This window comes from Triturus cristatus, chromosome 2_1, assembly GCF_964204655.1.
Source record: "Triturus cristatus chromosome 2_1, aTriCri1.1, whole genome shotgun sequence".
NCBI lineage: Eukaryota > Metazoa > Chordata > Amphibia > Caudata > Salamandridae > Triturus > Triturus cristatus.
Window position 1 is genome coordinate 121,709,476 of NC_140581.1, and position 19,346 is coordinate 121,728,821.

The following is a 19,346-nucleotide window of genomic DNA, read 5'->3' on the forward strand; positions in this document are numbered from 1 at the left end:
GTTCTACCGGTGTTCTGAGAAGGGTCAGAGCTAGCATGTCACAGAGTGACTGGCAAAAGGAACATCACAGAGTTCCTGGAGCAGGAAGGTAGACCCGATGGTCCAACAGATGTGTTCAGCGTCTCAGATGGCGTCTCATGGATTTGCATGAGCATGAAAATGAAATGAAAAGAGAGGTTTATATAGCGCAACTGTCACTCCTGACGGAGTCTCCTGGCGCTGCAGATAACTAAGACTGACTGTAACTGTCCGGGCTAGATCATAGCCAGAGAGCATGCATTCTTACACCATTTATCGGATATGCATGCGCATGAAAGAACATAGATCAACTAGGAAAGCCTGTGTCTTCAACAGCACTGGCCCATTCACAGCAGGCATGGGGGAGCTATACTAAAGCTACTTTTGGAAGGATCAGTTATAAATATTATGTTTATTTACAACTTGGGCACCCTCTTCTGGGATTACATATTTTAGTTGTTTAGGTGCGACCATTGAAACGTAGTGTAAATTTATGAATTTCATTATTCATTACAACATGATCATCAAGTCGGCTTGAATAGGGTATATACCTGTTGGTTAGTATCAGTCAGTATCTCTATTATGGTGGTTGTTTAAAATGAAGACCAAAAGTTTAATTGAAGCTGATAACGTCACTAATGTTTATTGCTTTCTAAACAAAGGGTAATGTTACTAGTGAAAGGGCGCTAAGGTCTTTTCTTGTCATTGTTTATTTTGAAAAAAGTTCAACAATGATCTGATATGATATAAAAGCTAAGAACAGAAAGGAACTTCGAACCAGGGGAATGGGATAGAAGTCATACAGATTGGTATAATTTTCCTTTGATGAAGGCTTCTGGGAGCCGCTTGACCTTCATTTTGTTGGCTTATCATCCCCTGCCTGTGCAGACGGGGATTGCAGACAGTGCTATTTATTATGAACATCGACTGCATTATTGAAACCAGGTAAGCGGGTGTGACTCCTCTTTGAAACTGGAGCTGGAACTAGGCCTCTTTTCTTTGGTGCTAAGGTCCACTTTAGTTAACAAAAGAGGAAGAGCGGTGTTGTAAATGTTGACTTGGGGCAACCATATGATTTTACCAGCATGTTCCAATAGTATCTGCTATTCACGCACTACTGACCTGTTTGTATTCTCAATAGGTACTATTCATTTTGTGTGCAGTAGGATAGGGTTTTGATTTTTTAAAAAATATTTGAATTGCACCCTTGAATTCTTAGCGTTCTTGAGTGTTTCTTTCCATCATGAAAAGGGGTATGGGTTCCATTAATTATCCCTGTGATATCCCATGGTATTGATTGTTACCCAAAAGGATTTTGGCTCTGATACTGTTCAGTGGATTGTGGGGTGGTTGCAGTCCCACTGGCTTTCTGTCTCAGGTTGGCACATTTTACAAAGTCCTTAGTGTCGGGGGGTCTAGAAAGCCTATTCCCATGCAGTGGCGCCTGGCATGGAACGGTGGCGGCGCAGGGGTTTAGGAAAAAAAAAGACTTACCTGCTCATCTCTGATCGCCAGTCGCTGCCTCTCCTCCGTCCTCTGGTCTTCCTCAATCCCGGCAGCACACCAGCTTCTAGACTCCGCTAGGCTAACCAAGATTGGTCTGAGCACCGTGGTACGGCACTCAGGCAGGGAGTAGGAGCCTGTGCATGTTCTCCACCCAGGCTGTGCTTTACAGTCTGGTGGAAAACATGCTAAGTGTGCATGACTATTTGGCAGACACAAGACGGCCGGTCAAACCGTCATGTGCTCTTAGGCGCACCAATCACTCCTCCCCCCTGAAAGGAGCCCAGCCCTGCTCTAACCTGGCTCCAGTCCGTTATAGTAAAAATAAAATGATAATAATGTTCAGTTATTTTCATTTTATTTTATTTTATTTATACGACCCTCCTCTGCTTTAGTGGAGGAGCCACCGCTGTTCCCAGGAGGTGTTCTGCAGAAAATAGAGAAAACATAGCCATCAGGTTTTCAATGCAAATAAAGCGGGGGAGGGGTTGGTGAACAAAAAGGGAGCGGTAGATGCGAGCAGGGAGAAATGTAGTAAGGATCAGACATCTGCATACCCACAATCCTTTGTATGAAATACCTGCCATCCTTTTTCATGAGTCCTTCAAGTTCACTTTATTAAAGTAGAGAAAAAGATTTAGCATTTGTACTAAATGATGTGTGTTTGTAAAGTGTTGTTGGCTTCAGCAAGTGGGATTGTAATTTGTGAAAGCAACAGATTCTACTGGCGGAGAGGTCTCACTATTCACGTAGTAGTTTAGTGTGCTACCATCCTTCGGAAAACAAGGTTGCATCAGTTTCGTATCACATACACCTTGTATGGCAGTGATGAAGTGGTTAAGAGTTATTAGAGAGTTTTTAAATATACAGAGATCCTAAAACATTGTACAAAGTAATGCTTAATGGTTTTTAATTGGTGACTGCACTTTTTCTTCATGAAATGCTGATCACAGTCCTGTGAATGTGCAACATGTAATGACTGCATGTTGTAACAAATCTTAAGCAATATGACAGCAACTTAACAACCAAAAAGGCACCAATATAATTTTATCTTCAAGTGAGGCCTTTTGGCAATGATAAGGTGAGTCCCAGATCCTTATTTCATTTCTATGAGTAGTCCTTAACCTGCATTATGTGGAAAGTAGTAGTGTAAGGGTTATTTTGCATACCTTGACAGCCTGGGGTCCGATCACACACTGGTGCCATTTCTTTCCTTTTAATTGGAATTTATCCTCACAAATCAAGAACTTCAAAGCTGCAAGAGGACAGAGCAAAAGACATGGGCAGTGCAGCTTGTATTCTCAATATCACCCTTTGAAAAATGTTTTAGACTAGAGCTTTATCAACCACACTGTTCATACTTTCTAGTTTCATAGTTTCACCTGCGTCTTAATGCAGTACTGAAGTTGGACTCTTTTTTTCTTTTCTTTTTTTTCCCCCAAAATGACCATGCTCAATACTTCTGTGGACAAAATATGAGAGACACTTCAAACAAGCAATGGCTGAAGGGTGCTTGTGGCTGAGGTTGTGACCCAAATAACATTCTCTATGTATTTGTGCGTGTGTTGATGACATGAGCTCTGGAAGACTTCTACAGCTATCTGGTGGCAGACCCCCCAAAAAAAGAAGTGCACATGAGAAGCCTAAAAGATGGGATCTGGAATATCCTTGCAGATCTTGGAACCTGTCAAACCTATTCAGGGAGAGTGAAAAACAAACAATGTAAATTAAATTGTGGAAGTTCAACAGGAATGCTTCTAAAGGCCAAGAAAGGCTGATTGCGAATTAATCGGGGATAAGTGAAGAGTACCAACAAAAACTAGCATAAGCAGTGTAAGGAGACACAAGAAAAAGAAATAATAGCACTGGTGAGTGGGGAAGTGTACTTGCATATCGCCCTTTGATTAAAAACTACATAAAAAACTTAAATAATTGCTATGTTCTGCCGAAATAAGACTTTGAAGTGAACATATATGATATCATTGTATAAAGAAATGCTTGAAGGGATACTTTTACATAAAGACTGTTTAACCACAAACGCTCCAGTTCTGTTTTTCATCATCTAACCATCTTATATGACCTCTCCCATCCTGACAGATTTCAAGACTTCGGCCAAGATTAGAAATCGGCCTCACATACCTACGTCCTGCCACATCACTGCTTTACATCTTGTTCACCCCACAAACAGACTAGTAATCAGCACTATATGCTATGCAGTTCTTATCATAGGGTCTCGATGATGCCTGGCAGAAAATTCTCTTTATAGTCCACCACAGCCTAACCAAAACCAACATGTCTCTAAACGTATTTTTGCTTAGTAGGAACTCTTAAAAAAGAAAAAAAACGGTGGTGTCCAATACACAAGAAATTAAGAACTACATTAACAAGGTGAAGCACCGCTGGATTCTTCTACCCACCCAAAGCTTTTGACATATCAGTACCAAAGTCAATTGAAATGAAGAGAGACATTTTGAAATGGAAAGGATTCCACAGCCAGCAAGCGGACCTTGCTCTAATAGATCTCAACTGACACAACAGATTCAGTCGATTCCCCCTACATTTTAACGCACAAGAAGTGTAGACTCCACACCAGACGCACAAAATAACATAAGGAAAACTGTTGGTTCACCTTAACGGAACACTAAAAGGAAGGGCAGAAAACCCAAAGTGGTATGCTTAATACCTACACCCCCTTGCCACCCTTTAGAGCAAGTTCACTGATTATCATGATGAAGATATGCAGTGAATTCTCTCTCCTCTGAATCCATGCCTGTTAGACCCGTGTCTTTTGGCATGTTTTCCCTGTCTTATTGCTTTCTGACCTCCTGGTTTTGACTCTGTTTTTGCTGGTTTAGTATCTCTGTGCACGTTCTCACTGCTGCTCAGTGTTAAAGTGCAAGTGCTCCTATTGTAAATTGTGTTATGGATTGGTGTTTCTATGATTGGCACATTTGAATTACTAGTACATCCCTAGTAAATTGCACTGAGGGTGCCAGGGCCTGTAAATCAAATGCTGCTAGTGGGCCTGCAGCACTGGTTGGGCCACCCACACAAGCAGAAATGTAAAATGTGTTCTCAGACCTGCAACTGCGTGCAGTTTGTAACTGCCATGTCGACCTGGTAAGTGTACCCCCTTGCCAGGCCCTATTCGTCCCTTTTCTTACATGTAAGTCACCCATAAGGTAGGCCCAAGTTACTCCTGTGGGCAGGGTGCCGTGTATATTAAAGGTAGGACACGTACTGGTGTGTCTGACATGTCCTGGTAGTGAATAACATTGTATTTTGATTTTCACTATGGAAAGGCTACCTGTCCCATAGGATAGTATGGAAGTTTACTTCTAAGCATATCTTCCCATTGGGACAAGATTGGGAAATGGGGTTTAGTATACCTGAACTCAGGATTTAAAAATGCATCTTTTAATAAAGATGACTTTTGTGTTCTTGGTTTGAAAATACCACTTTTAGACAGTAGGTATTTTCTTACTTAGCCATCCTGTGTGCCTACGCTGGGTTTATGGATTGACTGTCTGGCTTTCGAGTGACCGGGGTTGGGGACGTGCATTCTCTTCAGACAGCGACTGAGGGGGTCGAGGTGTGTCCTGACTTATCTGGATGAGTCCGGGCTTGGCTAGATAGACCTGGGCTGCATCTAGAGTAGTGGGAGGAGATTTCCTTGCACCTGAATGGACCTGGTCTGCCTTGGACAATGCTGCCTCCACCTCCTGCCAGGAAGCCGGGCCAGAGAGGACAGAACAGGTTTGGGCTGGGCACAGACCCACTCTGCCCAAAAGACCAAAGAGAAACTGAGTATAAATATTCGAGCCCAGACCCCAGAATTTTAGAACTCGCTGGAATCAAGGAAACCTGCTAGGAAGAAGAGCTGGAAGAGCTGCCAGGAGGAGTACTGCCCCTTTGCTGTGTTGGGTTGGCCTGCAGTTGCTGCTTCTGCTTTGGGCAGTGAAAGGATGGACTGAACTTTCTTAAACTTGTTGCTGAGTATCTCCAAGGGCTTGAGGTAGAGCTTGCCACCTGTTCTGAAGTCTCAGGGACTGCAAAGACTTCACCGACCTCTTGGAACCGCCTCTGGCACCATGGTTTCAGTTGCCACAGAAAGGGAAAGAAACTGACTCCATCACCGACTCCGTCACTGGCTCCGTGTCCTGAAGGCACTGCAGAAGGCACCACCGCATCTCGCACCACAACCCTGGTCTCACGGACAATAACGACCAAAGCCACCAAGCTGCTGCTTGCACCTTGACCTGTGACGCCGTCACTGCTTGCTGACTTCGACACCCATGACCGCATTATGGCTTGGGTACACCCCACGCAAGTCTCACGGTGCACCACCTCGTCCCACACTGCAGTCCGGGCCAACCGACGTCAGCTTCCACTAACCGGCTCTCTCGCTTGCACTGTGACTTGCTAGCAACGCAACGAGCACCGCCTCACTCCACATTGCAGCCTTGATTTGACCAATTCCAGTGGATGACCGTCACTGTGCCTTGAGGGCACCACACACTGCCCTACTTCACTTCACATCGCAACTGCGACGGTTACCACGACCGACTCGCACCAACATGATTGGCCGCAACAAAAAGGTACTGTTGACGAGAGCTACCGACTCCAAGGAACTGCATTTTTAAGGTTATTCTTGCAACATACATATTTTTACATACTTTATGTTTGACTCTTATCGTTTTGGTCTTGTTTTGAATATATAAAGTATTGGATATTTTTCTAAACTGGTATGGTGTCCTTATGTAGTGTTGTCACTGCATTACTGTTGATTATGTGCAAATGCATTACACACTGCCTCTGATATAAGCCTGGCTGCTCATGCCAAGCTACCAAGGGGGTGAGCATGAATTATTTTAGGAGTGTATCCCCTTTAACCTGACTAGAAGGAAGGACCCCTATTGGGACAAAGGTGCAAACCGTTGCCAACTAGATATCCCCATTTCTAATGATGCCCTTTATCAATCACATCACAGCCACGCCACACACGTGCAGTAGTCATGCTATTCTTAAACAGAAAAAAATCAACCAACATTGTTTACTATATGTTTAACCTCCCAAGAAGGAGTAAACCCCTTGATCACCAGGCTAGCAAACAAATTCACTCATTAACCCGTGGAGGACAAATCTGCCCAATGTTTGTGACGGCATCTAGTCCATGACAAACCTTACAAAAATAATTCCCAACAAGATGCTTCTAATAGAATAATTATTATATTGGCTATTTTTACCCCCGGATATCACCTCAATTTTATGTCCGGTTATGTTCTGGTACATTTATTGATACGGATTCCCACAAGCTCAGAGTTGTTTTGAGATCTCAATTCTGCACTGACGATGTGCAGCTAACAGTACGATCAAAGTTTCTCAATGGCCATCAACCCATATTATTGACCTCTTGCTCTCTTGTATATCTTCAGAGCCATATAGTGTGTAATGTACAAAATTTAAATTGACATCAATGGAGCTGGCCAAATGTCATAGGCTCCTGTGGTCCACAAGTTGCTTCGACTAGAAACCTTGGAGTGGTTTCTGAATCAGCCTTTCTTTCCAGCCCAGATGAACTTGGTAAAATCATGAAATTCTGCTATCAGCCTGCTGAGGAACCTAGCACTGTTCTTGACCTGCTACTATAGAGCTCCTGTGGTCTTTAATGCTCTACGCATCAGTTTACATGTGTTTTACACCTAAGTTGTGGCGGTCAGATGGATGTTTAAGTAGCCTATGCTTTTTAAACAAACCTCTTTAGCGCCAGATAGTGTCCCTCAATAGCAAAATCTCCTCCCATAACACAGTTTTCATGTTTTTTATTTTTGGCATATTTCACTTTGTTGTAGTCTGCTAGGGCCATCAGTACTTTCCAGACGCATTTCTGCAATTCACCCCTAAAAGCTCACTTTGTTTACAAATGCAGTCACATCACCACCAAAGGTGTGATGACCGCGGGTGTGACCCGTTTGGCTAAGATACTCACCTTTTCCACTAAAAACATGAAACAGCCTAACGCTGGCCAAAACAGACCTCCAGCACAGCAAAACAGCAGCAATGAAAGACTATGGAGTAGCACCCTGTTTCCAAATCAGACTTCCCCTTTATTCTTGCCTTAGAGAATGAGGTCCAGCTATTCAATCACTGCTAACTCCAGCACACCAAAGAACGTTGTGTGCCCACCCTTGATTATACCACTGTTCACGAAAATGGAGCCAAAAATAAATGATGTACACATGTTTCTTCACTTGTAACAAATTGAGAGGTCTAACTCTCGGTTTACCAAAACTGCTGGATTATTTGGAGGGATTTATTGCTATTTGATTCTTTTTTCATTGATGAAGTTTGTTTTGATTGTTTCTTTGAGCTGCTTTCAAAGAGAGGTTGGGCAGCTGGCGGTGATGGTTTTTAAATGTGATTTCTTGCTTAAGGCGACCATCTTGGATTCAGTCTTGTCTTGTTGCTGTAGGCAGCAGCAGGGCGACTTGCAGGCAGCCATCAATCAGCGAGACAATAAAGTGGTTCCAAACTGATTCAAAAGACCTTAAAATGGTTCTTTTGCTAGAGGATGGGGCACACCAAAATAGCAATTTGTAATTTATTGCTGATTACATTGGGTCCCTGCTCTCGAACTTCCAATTATTCTTTCAATCTCTTCCTTTTCACCACACATCCGGTAGGACTATGAAAAACCTTTTTTCTTTGTGCACATTTTAAGCATTGCTCAATGAAACGATGCCCCTTCCATGTGCTCTGCTTTTCAGAATCTGCGTTTCTAAGATTGCTAGTAAGGTCCTGTTATAACTTGTAGCTTTGTGGGAGTGCAGTATGGTCCTAGATAACTTCTTCCCAGAGTCTTCCTGTAGTTTTATTGGCCTCTCCTCGAATTTCTGACTTGGTCCTAGTGTGCTTTGCAGGTAATCTGTATAGTTTTTGCTTCTAGATAGCATTTATTTGTATGCTTCTCATCCTCTTTGTGGAAGGCATGTATGGTTTAGACAGGAGCATGCAGAGAACTGTAAAGGGCAATTTATATCCTCTGCATGCGAGTCTTCCTCAGGACGGGGTGAGGGGAGGCAACCTAGGGTGAGGTACAGTCAGGAAACAGCCGCTAAGGAAGACCCGCCTGCAGAGGATATAAATTACCCTCATTGCACCAGAGTCGAAACGTCAACACTCTCCCCCAGTGGGCCTGTATCTGATATCATCCCAGCCTGCATTTTCACAGATGAATGTTCTCTGTGCATCATCAGAAAATCATGAAATTAATATTTGTAAATCCATAAGGTACTGGCCTATCTATAAAACTGGTGCCACTATGAACCACGACCAGTTTTACTAAGGATAGCAGAATGTGTAATTGATTGGTTATTGAATTTGCCTTTTGGATTCCCCTCCTTTTATATCTGTCCTACCTCAAAAGCACATTCCTTTTTCACACTCCCCTTGGAGCAACCTCTTTCTCTTTTTGGAGCATTGAATATGGTGATCTGTTATAAAAGTAGCTAAATAATAAACAGTCACTATTGGAGCGATATTTTGTGTCTTTTGAGGATATACTTGTTTGCATTGTAAAGAAAATGGTGGTACATTAATGATACAATGCTAATTCTATAGGTACCGGATGCCCTTTGACTAATGAATGTTTTTCATAACTGAATTGTAGCTTTAAAGAAGTCTAGGACCGTTGTTTCCTATACCAATCACTACCCAGGTCCATGGACAATTGTGGGTTACCCCATTATATCATAATGGATGCTCACCATAGCACCACGGATGCCTGGATTATGCCAGTAATGCCCACCATTATACTAGGGCCACAGTTGTGCCAAGGCTGGAAACCAGAAGGATCAGGGCTAAGACCACATATCAGTCATGACCATTAATATGCCAGGAATGGGTACATATAGGCCAGTCATGCTCAGAGTAGGTCTATGATGGCTGCCAGCATACCACAACTAGACCAAAAACACTAAAATAGTGAAGGATGACCATAATTATGCCATTGGCACTATTTTTCAGGAATGGACACAATTATGCCAAATATAACGCTCTTCTGATGGGGCTAGCATATATATTTGGTGGTTCTTGGCACCTGGCATCGTTTCAAGAAGCAATAATGTTTATTATGGGCGCACACATAAATGTTGATGAATGTTTTCTCTGGTCTGGATCATACCCTGTTCTCCTCATGTCTTGAGCTGACCATGCATCTAACTGATACATTTTCACTCTGACTCCTGTAGTCCCACACTTTAGTGGGTCAGCACTGATTACAGCTCAGGCTACTGCTGCCATACTTTTTTGATGGTGCACTGTTCACACACATGTTGTGACTGATAAAGGAGGGACTGCAACCTGGTCAATCTCCTTGTGGCTTAATTATATTGAGATTGGATACAGACTGTCATGTAGCAGGTCCTATAAGCTGGCACAGTGTGTGCTTGAGTGTTAGTATGAGTTACTGTGATAAGCTTGGCTGGCTGTCACTCTTAGGGTCTTGCGATTATCAGTGCTGCCTTCTTTAACAGGCACCTACTCTGAGATGGATACTGGGCTTGACTTCACCTCAGAGAGCTACTTTGAAGGTACTGGCGAGCTACCAGTAGCTCCCGAGCTACTCGTTGGAGACTCCTGGTGTAGAGTAATAGAGTAATAACTTTTGTTTAGATATTATAGAAAACAAATGTGTGTGTGTATGTGTGTATATATATATATATATATATATATATATATATATATATATATTGGCGTCATGCCTCAAAATACGTCAGGCTATTGAATTCTTACCGGAAGGTCGAGGCGATCTGATAGGGAACACTGGATGGTGGGCAAGCTGTCGAGTGCCTCCTCAGAGCTCACGGGCATTTGTTTGAAAAAATATGGACCAGGCGGCCCTGCCGTGGAGGAGTGCACCATCTCTAAATCTAGAGAGGCTGCGGTTGGAACTGTATCCGAGCCGTTATGCAGCACAGTGAGCTGTAAATGAAGATTGTGTTGCCCTGACAGTCTGGTTCCTTCTAAGGACATTTAAATTGCTTTTAATAAAATTATGGCGCATTGAACCCACTAAGGGGAATTATTTATGTTTTCTCCGCAGGGCCACATGTCCCAGCGTGCACCACAGATGTAAGCGCACTCAGTGCAGCCCACTGGGGGCCAATAGCAAATCCAAGCATGCCCAAAAATTGATTCAAAAAGAGCCGTCATTACGCCACATGTGAAAGAAGCCAAGCCTTTGAGGAAGAGGCGTCATGCCGCGAAACGCGTCGGGCTATTGAATTCTTACCGGAAGGTTGAGGCGATCTGATTGGGAACACTGGATGGTGGGCAAGCTGACGAGTGCCTCCTCAGAGCTCACGGGCATTTGTTTCAAGAAAAAAAAAATGATCTATATATATATAATCACTGAAATAAACAAAGATTAAAGCAATGTTATAGTTAGGTGAATATGTCAGTGCCAACGTTGTGAATAAAAAAATAAAAAACTGAAATTCACCAGTTCTAGTCAGCAGTGTTAACTATTACATGCGCCCCGCCATGCACTGCTTAGGACCCCACATACTACATCACTCATGCCATGTTCAATGACGTCATTTAACCTAACTATGTTACTTTGGGTTTTTTCCCCATGAATTTTTTTTTTTTTTTTTTTTAGACATAAAGTGATATTTATTACTATATCAAAAGCCAAAGTCAACCTCCTGGTGCACACGGCCTTCGGCCGTGCACAGCAGGGGGTTGCCGACAGGACCTGTGGCCAACCCACCCAGAGGCAGCACCCCCCACCTCCCGCAAGCAGCCAACCAACCCCACGCTGTGCACAGCCTTGAGTTGTGCGCAGTGGTGCTTTGGTTACAGGGGTTGGCCTGCCACCAGGCCCTGTGGTGAAATCCACAACCGGCTGCCAACCGCATACAGACTTTGGCCTGTACAGCCTAGGGTTGGCCTTTGGGCACTGGGGACCCTATTCCCTGGAGCAAAACATGTATATTACTGGTAGAGGGCATGCAGCCCCCTCCCAACACTTAATTGGCCCCAGGGACCCCATCCTTAGGGCCAGTTCCAATTAAAAGGGGAGGGGTACCATGTGGCCTCCCTCTCCAAGCCTTAAAAGGCTTTGAGGGCCTTATGCACCGGTGCTAAATACAATTAACAGGGGTGGAGAGTATGCAGCCCCCTCCCCAAGCCATAATAGGCCCCAAGGACACATTTCCCCAGGGCGAAATAAAATAAAAAAGGAGAGGTGGTGCTGCGTGGCCCCCTCCCCGAGACCTAATTGGCCAAAATGACCCCATTCCTCAGCAACAAATACAAAAAAATGGGACTGGACGCACTGCACCCCTTTCTGAGCCTTATTAAACCCCGGGCACCCCATCCCCCGTGCCATTATTATTTTTTAAATGGAGAACCCTCCACCCGAGCCTTCCCAGACCTTCCCCAACCCCGGGGCCGTCCGTCTTTTAGTATCCCCCGAGCCACTTTTTGCCCCGAGGAAGCCATCCCCTTGGCCCGTCCATCTTTTAAAAGTGAAGGGTGGCTGCGGGACCCACCCTTCCAAAGCCTTATTAGGCTCTGGGGACTCCATCCCCCGGGGCTGTTTTTTTTTTTTTGTTTTGTTTTAAGGGGAGGGGCGTGCGCGGCACCCCTCCCTGAGCCTTCTCTGGCCCAGAGACACCATCCCATGGGGCAAGAGCTTGGTGCCCCGTGCCCACCTGGGGCACCCACAGAGCATACGCTGGGGGCCGTGGGGGCAGCCCCAGGGCTTCCGTGGTCCTTGCCAGCTCCCCACATGGTGCGGGAGCCATCATTGTTCCTGCCCAGAGGGAGCAGCAATTTATGCTTGCTCCCTTTGGGCAGGATCAATATCGATTCTGTTTCCCTACCCTCAGGACTGCTGGCAGGGAAACATAACACAAGGAGAAGCATCTTGAAATTTCAGGGAAACTATTGGTCCCAGAGGTGGGCTTCTTGGGACACAGTAAGAGAGCCGACCCCAGGGCCTTCAGAGGCTCAGGGAGGGGGGCCTCTTGGACCCTTACCTTCTTATTAATGTTTCTGCCCCGGGGGATGGGCTAAGTAGGATCAGGGTGGGGGGCCACATTGCCCCCACCCTTTTTTAAATTAAAAAAAAGGTCCCCAGTGATGGGGTCCCCTGGGCTTTCACAGGCTAAGGGAGGGGGCCATGCAGACCCACTCCCCTTTTAAAAATAACAAAAAAAATGAATGGCCCCTGTGGATGAAGTCCCCAGGGCTTAATAAGGCACTGGGGCCATGCGCCCCTCCGACCCTGTTCAAACTCCTTATCCAGTCTGGTGTCTGGGATTATTTTAAAGGTGAGGAATTTGTAGTCAACAGTATCCATCAGAAATTCTGACAGTCTGAAAACTGTAGTCTATAAATTAATGAATCATTTAAGCGGAATAACTTTTTATTTTGACTGCTTTGGACAGAGATTCAAAAGTAATGGGACTGGGTATCCCAAGTGGCAAAACCTATACATCACAATGTTAACCATTTATAATTTTAAATCTGGAAGGTCTCCTTTCGGCTACCAAACAAACCTTCCCAACAAAAATCGAATTACCTGCATTCTGGGGAGACCAACTGTGGGGAAGCGCAAAGGTTTGAGATATGCTGCAACCATCAAATGATTTCCCACAGAAAATCAATGATCAGCACCACTCTTTCTGTTGCAAGAACAACTCTGGGTGAAGAATCTTTTGGATATAGCCACAATCAAAACCTGTAAGCATTAGGGCCATTCGTCGGTCCAACGCAACTGCTAAATATATTATTAAGAAGATGCTTTAAATTGTGATCATGCTAGACATTCGGATGTTCTACTTCTTTAGGGAACCTGGGTTCAGGGTAGACTGTTTTTTGTTATTACCGATCCGAGACATTGGCAGGGGTTCAAAAGAATCGCTGGATAAACCACTGACCTGCAGACTACATGGGTTTAAAATGGACTCCATGGCACATCTGTTGCGCCAATGTCCAGTAGAAAGAAAATTGTGGTGACGTAACTCTTCAGGACTGCTTCAAGAGCTGTGCTTTTTCGTTTTAATGAGTATTGAGATTGATATTGTATTTAGTTTTAATATGCAATAATTTTTAGCCAAACTTGCTGTGATTTATAAATGACTGTCATCATATGATTTTTTTAATAGCTTTTAATGACTGAACAAATACATATTAGTTCATTACTACAGGGTAGAGCCCTTATTATGGGTTGGGGAGACACAATGTTGTACAAGCTCCCGTTGGAAGATTTTGAGGAGGGAAGGTTAGGTGTCTTTGGCTTTTTCTTGTGGTGGTTGGGAATCTCCCATGAAAACCTAATCCCATTCGGAGGTGAGATGATGAGTGCTACAACAAGGAAACCATCAATAAAACATTTTGGTGCCAGGTGGGGGTTATGAGATGTTCAGCCAGAATGGTTTAGGTGTTTGTATTCTCCAGATTGAACATTCAGAACAACAAGTAGTTTAATGAGTTAATCAGTTTACATTTAAATGGACTCCTTCTAGATAAGGACAGTCCTACCATCGGTTTGTTCCTAATCTGTTGAGGTGGAGGACGCATCCCACTCCTTGAATAAATATTCAAGGTGTCAGATAGTGTCTTGGAGGATGAGCATAAACCGATTTCTTCTTGTGCAAAAGTGTCGAAGCGACCATCTTGGATGACGGCAGACATGAATGGTGAATTAGAGACCACATACCTACAGTTCAGGAGGACAGCCCTGATGTGCATGTAATGCTTCATTGGATTGAGAGGAGGGGGAGTCCTCTAAGGTTGCTTGAACAGATTGATCTTTGTGATATTAGGATCTGTGATCACAGAGGTGGTGGGTGGTGGGGTGTGGTTGGGATAATGTTCATGGAGGAATGCTCCGAAGCAGTGGGACTGGTGTATGCATTACGCCCTTCAGAAGTGGGTGTGTCAAGTAGATGTCACAGGGAGGTAGTCAGGAGAGCAGCCCAGGGAGGGGAGTGCTTGGGGGGAGAGAGATGGAGGTTATAGTCATCAGGCTTTGCATCATCGTATGAAGGTGATCCAGCAAAAGCACTGTGGTATTTTAAATTGTTCCTAAATCAGGAATTACAGTTGGATTCAGTATTACACAGTTACAAATAGACGTTCTCTCTGACTCAACAAATTTACCAATTTATTCCTCAATGGACAGCCTGTTCTCCCCCAGGACGATAGAGTAAATTCCTCTGTCTCCCTGATGGTGATGCAGTCCACTGAATTTAGAAACGACTACCAAGATGCCGGTCGTTTTTAAAGCATTGCAGGAACCACCATCACAGCGGTTCCTGTTAGTGTTTTTTGCAGTTTGGTGCAGGGCTCCTCCAACATGAAACAAACTGAACATGAAACAAATTGTTTTCTTTTATATTTTTAAAAAGAAAATCCCACTTTGGGATTATTCCCCCCCACCCCATGGGAGATCACTCCCATGGCGAAGGGGGCATTTTTTGTTTTTTTACTGTCCCTTACCCCCAGGGTTTGCCTAGCAGTGACAGATAGTAAAAAAAACCAGCGTTATGTCTGCCCATCCTAATTGGGTGCGCAGACATATTGTTAATTCTCTGCCAGCCTTTAATCGGTTGTGCCATCGGAGACGCTTCGCTATGGCGGATCGAGTTAAGCTTGTAGTCAGCTAGCTCTGCCAAACTTCTTATTTACTGTTTTTACTGCTGTGTACGATTTTAACTGATCATTTCTTTCACTGTTTTTAGAATCGCCTCTGTTTTGGGATTTAGCAGGGTCTGTTTGAATTAATTTTAATTGTCCTGATGAATTTTAATTTGAATGTCTCCACTCTCATTCAGTCACTTTACTAAGCCACTGTAACACGCGCTGAGCGTTCTGCTCACTTTAATCTTACCGCTCCCCACACCTGTCAGCTGCTCCGGTTCTTGCCTCACCTACTTCTTAGAGAAGGTAGGCCTTGGAGGGGCACCCAGAAGTGCAGTCATTTTTACTCCTACTGCGGTCTAGTCGTTGGCGGGGCACACATTATTTAATGTGCACGCCACCGCAGGTGCCCCACTGGTGCACCAAAGGCAAGCCCGTCTGCACCCATCTGCATCTGGATCACGGCCAGCGCAAGAAATGCTGCCCATTTTGGTCCAGGTCAGTCCTAATCAGGAGAATCGCTTTTGGCCCTCAATAAGCCAGGAAGTAAATGCCATTACCGCCTAGACACAAACAAATTGAAAGGCCCAGAGACCTGTATTGGTTGTAAATATGAATTGAGACTTTCACTTGACAACACCTACAGAACTGACCACACTGTATATCAACTATTAGGAGGTCTTGTTAATGCTAGGTCACTTTGTAGGAATCCACCACACATTTTTGATCTGATCTCTAGTCTAATTGGACTGCCTTTTCGTTACTGAAACCTGGCTCAAAGATTGGTGTAAAACAGATATCGCTCAAGCCCTCCCCCCAGGATACGATATACTTAGACAAGACAGACCTGACCAAAAAAGTGGAGGCTTGGCTATAATATACCGTAACGCACTCAAATGTTCCACATTCAAACTTACTGGATTCAAAGGAGCGGAAAGTCTTGGGTTCTGCTTTCAAGTAGAAAGCTCCAACTCTTTCCCGGGAGCCCTGATCTACTGCCCACCAGGTACAAGCCTCAACATTTTAGATACCCTTGGAGACACACTTAGTGCCCTGGTCATAGAATACTCACATTTTACACTATTTGGAGAAGAATCCGACTGTACACACCGAAGCAAGCGAGGTAGACCCACCCTGACATGAGATCCCTCACTAGACACTCACTCCTTAAGCTCCTGGATGGCCTCACTTAGCGACATTCCTGCGCTGCCCCCCTTGCCGTATAGGATGGCTTAAAACAAGGTTTTCACCCCCCCTAGTTCACCCTGAAGCGCTAAAACAACTACAAGGGCACTGTAGACGTTTGGAACGCAGATGGAGAAAAAGTTATAAACCGGAAGAGCTGACACTCTTTAAATCTGCGCTCGCAAGTTACCATCAGCAAATCAAAATGGAAAAGAAATCCTACTTCACTAACCTAATCAGGCAGGCAGTTTCAGACCACAAAACTATTTTTGAAATTGTGAAATCATTTACACACCCTAAAATACTAGAACATGAGATTTCGCCATCACAGACTCTTTGTGATAAAATGGCGTTTTTGTTCTTTTAACAGAAAGTCCTAGGCTTCCAAAAAGATTTTGAGTTAACCCCTCTCCGGGCTCTGAGGCACATGACAATGATGATAGACCGGCTCTCAAATTCTTTAAGGAGGTCAGTCTGGAAGAGTCATGCCAAGCTATCCTCTCATGCAAGTCGGGTTCTCCTTTTGACCCATGCCCTCCAAAGGTACTGCATGCCATCATTGACCTCATTAACCCAACCATCAACAAGATTATAAACATCACTCACACAAGCAGTAGTACCATCACTTTGAAAAATTGCAGCAGTTGAACCCCTCCAAAAAAACAATTATCTGAACATACGATCCTCTCGAATCTTCCTCCTGTTTCTCTTCTACCCAGCCTCAGTAAAATTAATGAAAAATTAGTTAACACCCAATTGACCGACTTCCTGGAAGAGACTAATATCCTGCATTCAAGTCAATCAGATTTTAGGCCCATGCACTCCACAGAATCAGCACTACTACACACCACTGAAGCACTTAAAATCGCCTTGGACCAAGGGAAAAATGTAGTGCTGATTCAGTTGGATCTATCGGCCGCATTTGACACGTTCTCCATGACATCTTGGGAGACCGACTCAAATCATATGGCATTTCCCACATGGCCCTTGCTTGGCTGAAATCTTTTCTAGCTAATAGCAAACAAATAGTTAACCTCTGCCATTATCAATCAGCGAAGAAACCCTTGCTTACTGGAGTTCCACAAGGCTCTGCCTTAAGCTCAACACTGTTCAACATCTAAATGGCTCCACTGCTAAATCTGATGTCCTCGTTTAACATCGAAACTATTTCTTACGCAGATGATACTCAGTTAATTCTAGTACTAGATAAGGATTCCACCAATGCAGAGGAGAATTTCCAACGCTACCTTACTGCTGTATTTCACTGGATGCAATCCAACCACCCGAAATGCAACTGCCAAAAAACCGAGATCATGCTGCTTGGCAAATCTAACACCTTCTCTCCCAGTCAGTGGTGGCCAAATGATATTACCCCCGCCAAATACAGTGAATGTAGTGAGGAATTTGGGATTAAAATTTGATACCTCATTATCTTCCATCAACAAGCTCTCTCTGTGGCTGACACATGCTTCCATCTGATAAAGTCTCTTAAAAAGGTTTTTTGATCTGTTACCAGGTGGGGCTTGCAAGACTGTTACATTAGCTCTGTTCACGTCCAGACTAGACTACTGCAACAGCTTATATGCAGGCGCCAATAAGGCTGTCTTGAAGAAACTACAGATAGTTCAATATGCAGCATCTTGTCTGGTTTTAAAACTACCTCAAGGGTCTTCAGCCACTGCAGCCTTAAAATCCTTACACTGGCTGCCCATACATAAAAGAATCCTCTTCAAGATCCTGATAATCACTTACAGAGCTTTCAGGTCATCAGGACTCAAGTTCCTTACAGCCAGAATCAAACCGTATCTGACACAGCGCCGCTCAAGATCCTTATCAGCAAATCTCCTCACGCCACCCAGCTTCAATCTGGTTTCCAGAGGGGACAAATCAATGGCAGTCCTAGGGACCAAAGCCTGGAACTCTACCCATACATCTCCAGCTCTCTCAGACAGAATGCATTTTCAAGAAATCCCTGAAAACGTGGATCTTCGGAGCCTCAGACAATTTAGTTTTCTCACTCATCTGATCTGGTAGATTCATACCGCTGCTCTCCTCTCTAGTCTCGTTTCTGCTTTAGCGCCATGATGCTCCCCGGAGTGATAGTTGCGCTATATAAATCTTGATGAAGTAATCAATGCTGTAGCCAAACCTATGGTCCACTGCATTTAAACCGGGTAGGTGTACAGCTGCGTTGGTGGGGAGGGAATACTGCCACGACAAGGTTTCCTCTCTGCCAACATATAAATTGGCTCCTTGATCACTCAACCAAATGATCAAGTAGTGAACCAAACACCCACAAAGGCAATCGAAGCATCACAGTTAAATAACAATTCTGCATTTACCAAGTGACAAAATCTCTGGCTCAGCAAATGTACTCACTCAAACATTCAAATTATCACAGACAACCATACTCGCCCTTTAATTTGAATTTCATGAATCATAACTTCATTTATGATTGATATGTGCACTTTACTTTTCACATCAGATGGGGAGGTTCAGATCGCAAGAGAACCTTACTTGGTAAATGTTTCCGCATTTTAGGTTTTATGTTGGAGGCCTCCTGCCGAAGATGGACTGGGCTGAGGTGTGTTATGAAACGATTCCTGTGGGGCTGTATTTTTTCATGTACAGTGCTCCTCCGTAGGAAGCTCGGCCCCTGCAAGGACATTAAATTAAAAGCAGAAACTCCCTTTCAGAGGAAAACGTATCGAAATCAGCTCTGCAGCCCATCAAGGCAATTTGTAGCTTTCAGTTAAATGATAACCAGATGCCTTGCTGCCCGTTTACTGACTGGAATAATTAGGACAGCCTCGACGGATTAAGAAAAAAAGTGGGTTCGAGAGACATTACTGGGAAGATTAGTCTCAAAACACATGCCAAGCGGGAACAGAAAACGCAGCTATGTGGGAAATGAACTCCTGCAGCGCATGCCTGTGCTTCCAAGTAGCTCTACGTACTGCGTGGCTGTGGAAGTGCAGGAGCCTCTT

General features: G+C 44.2%; 1 protein-coding gene and 1 long non-coding RNA gene across 3 annotated transcripts in view; one reads left to right on the forward strand and one right to left on the reverse strand.

Annotated features, from left to right (window-relative positions):
• Positions 1-19,346, forward strand: part of LOC146863863 (uncharacterized) — a 355,759-nt gene that overhangs the window by 39,224 nt on the left and 297,189 nt on the right. The gene's annotated exons all lie outside the window — the stretch shown is intronic.
• LOC146863864 (uncharacterized) lies at positions 1,926-18,980 on the reverse strand. Its single transcript, XR_014969576.1, has 3 exons — positions 18,877-18,980; positions 2,691-2,776; positions 1,926-1,948 (listed from the first exon to the last, which is right to left on the reverse strand). It is a non-coding gene; the product is annotated as an uncharacterized LOC146863864 (long non-coding RNA).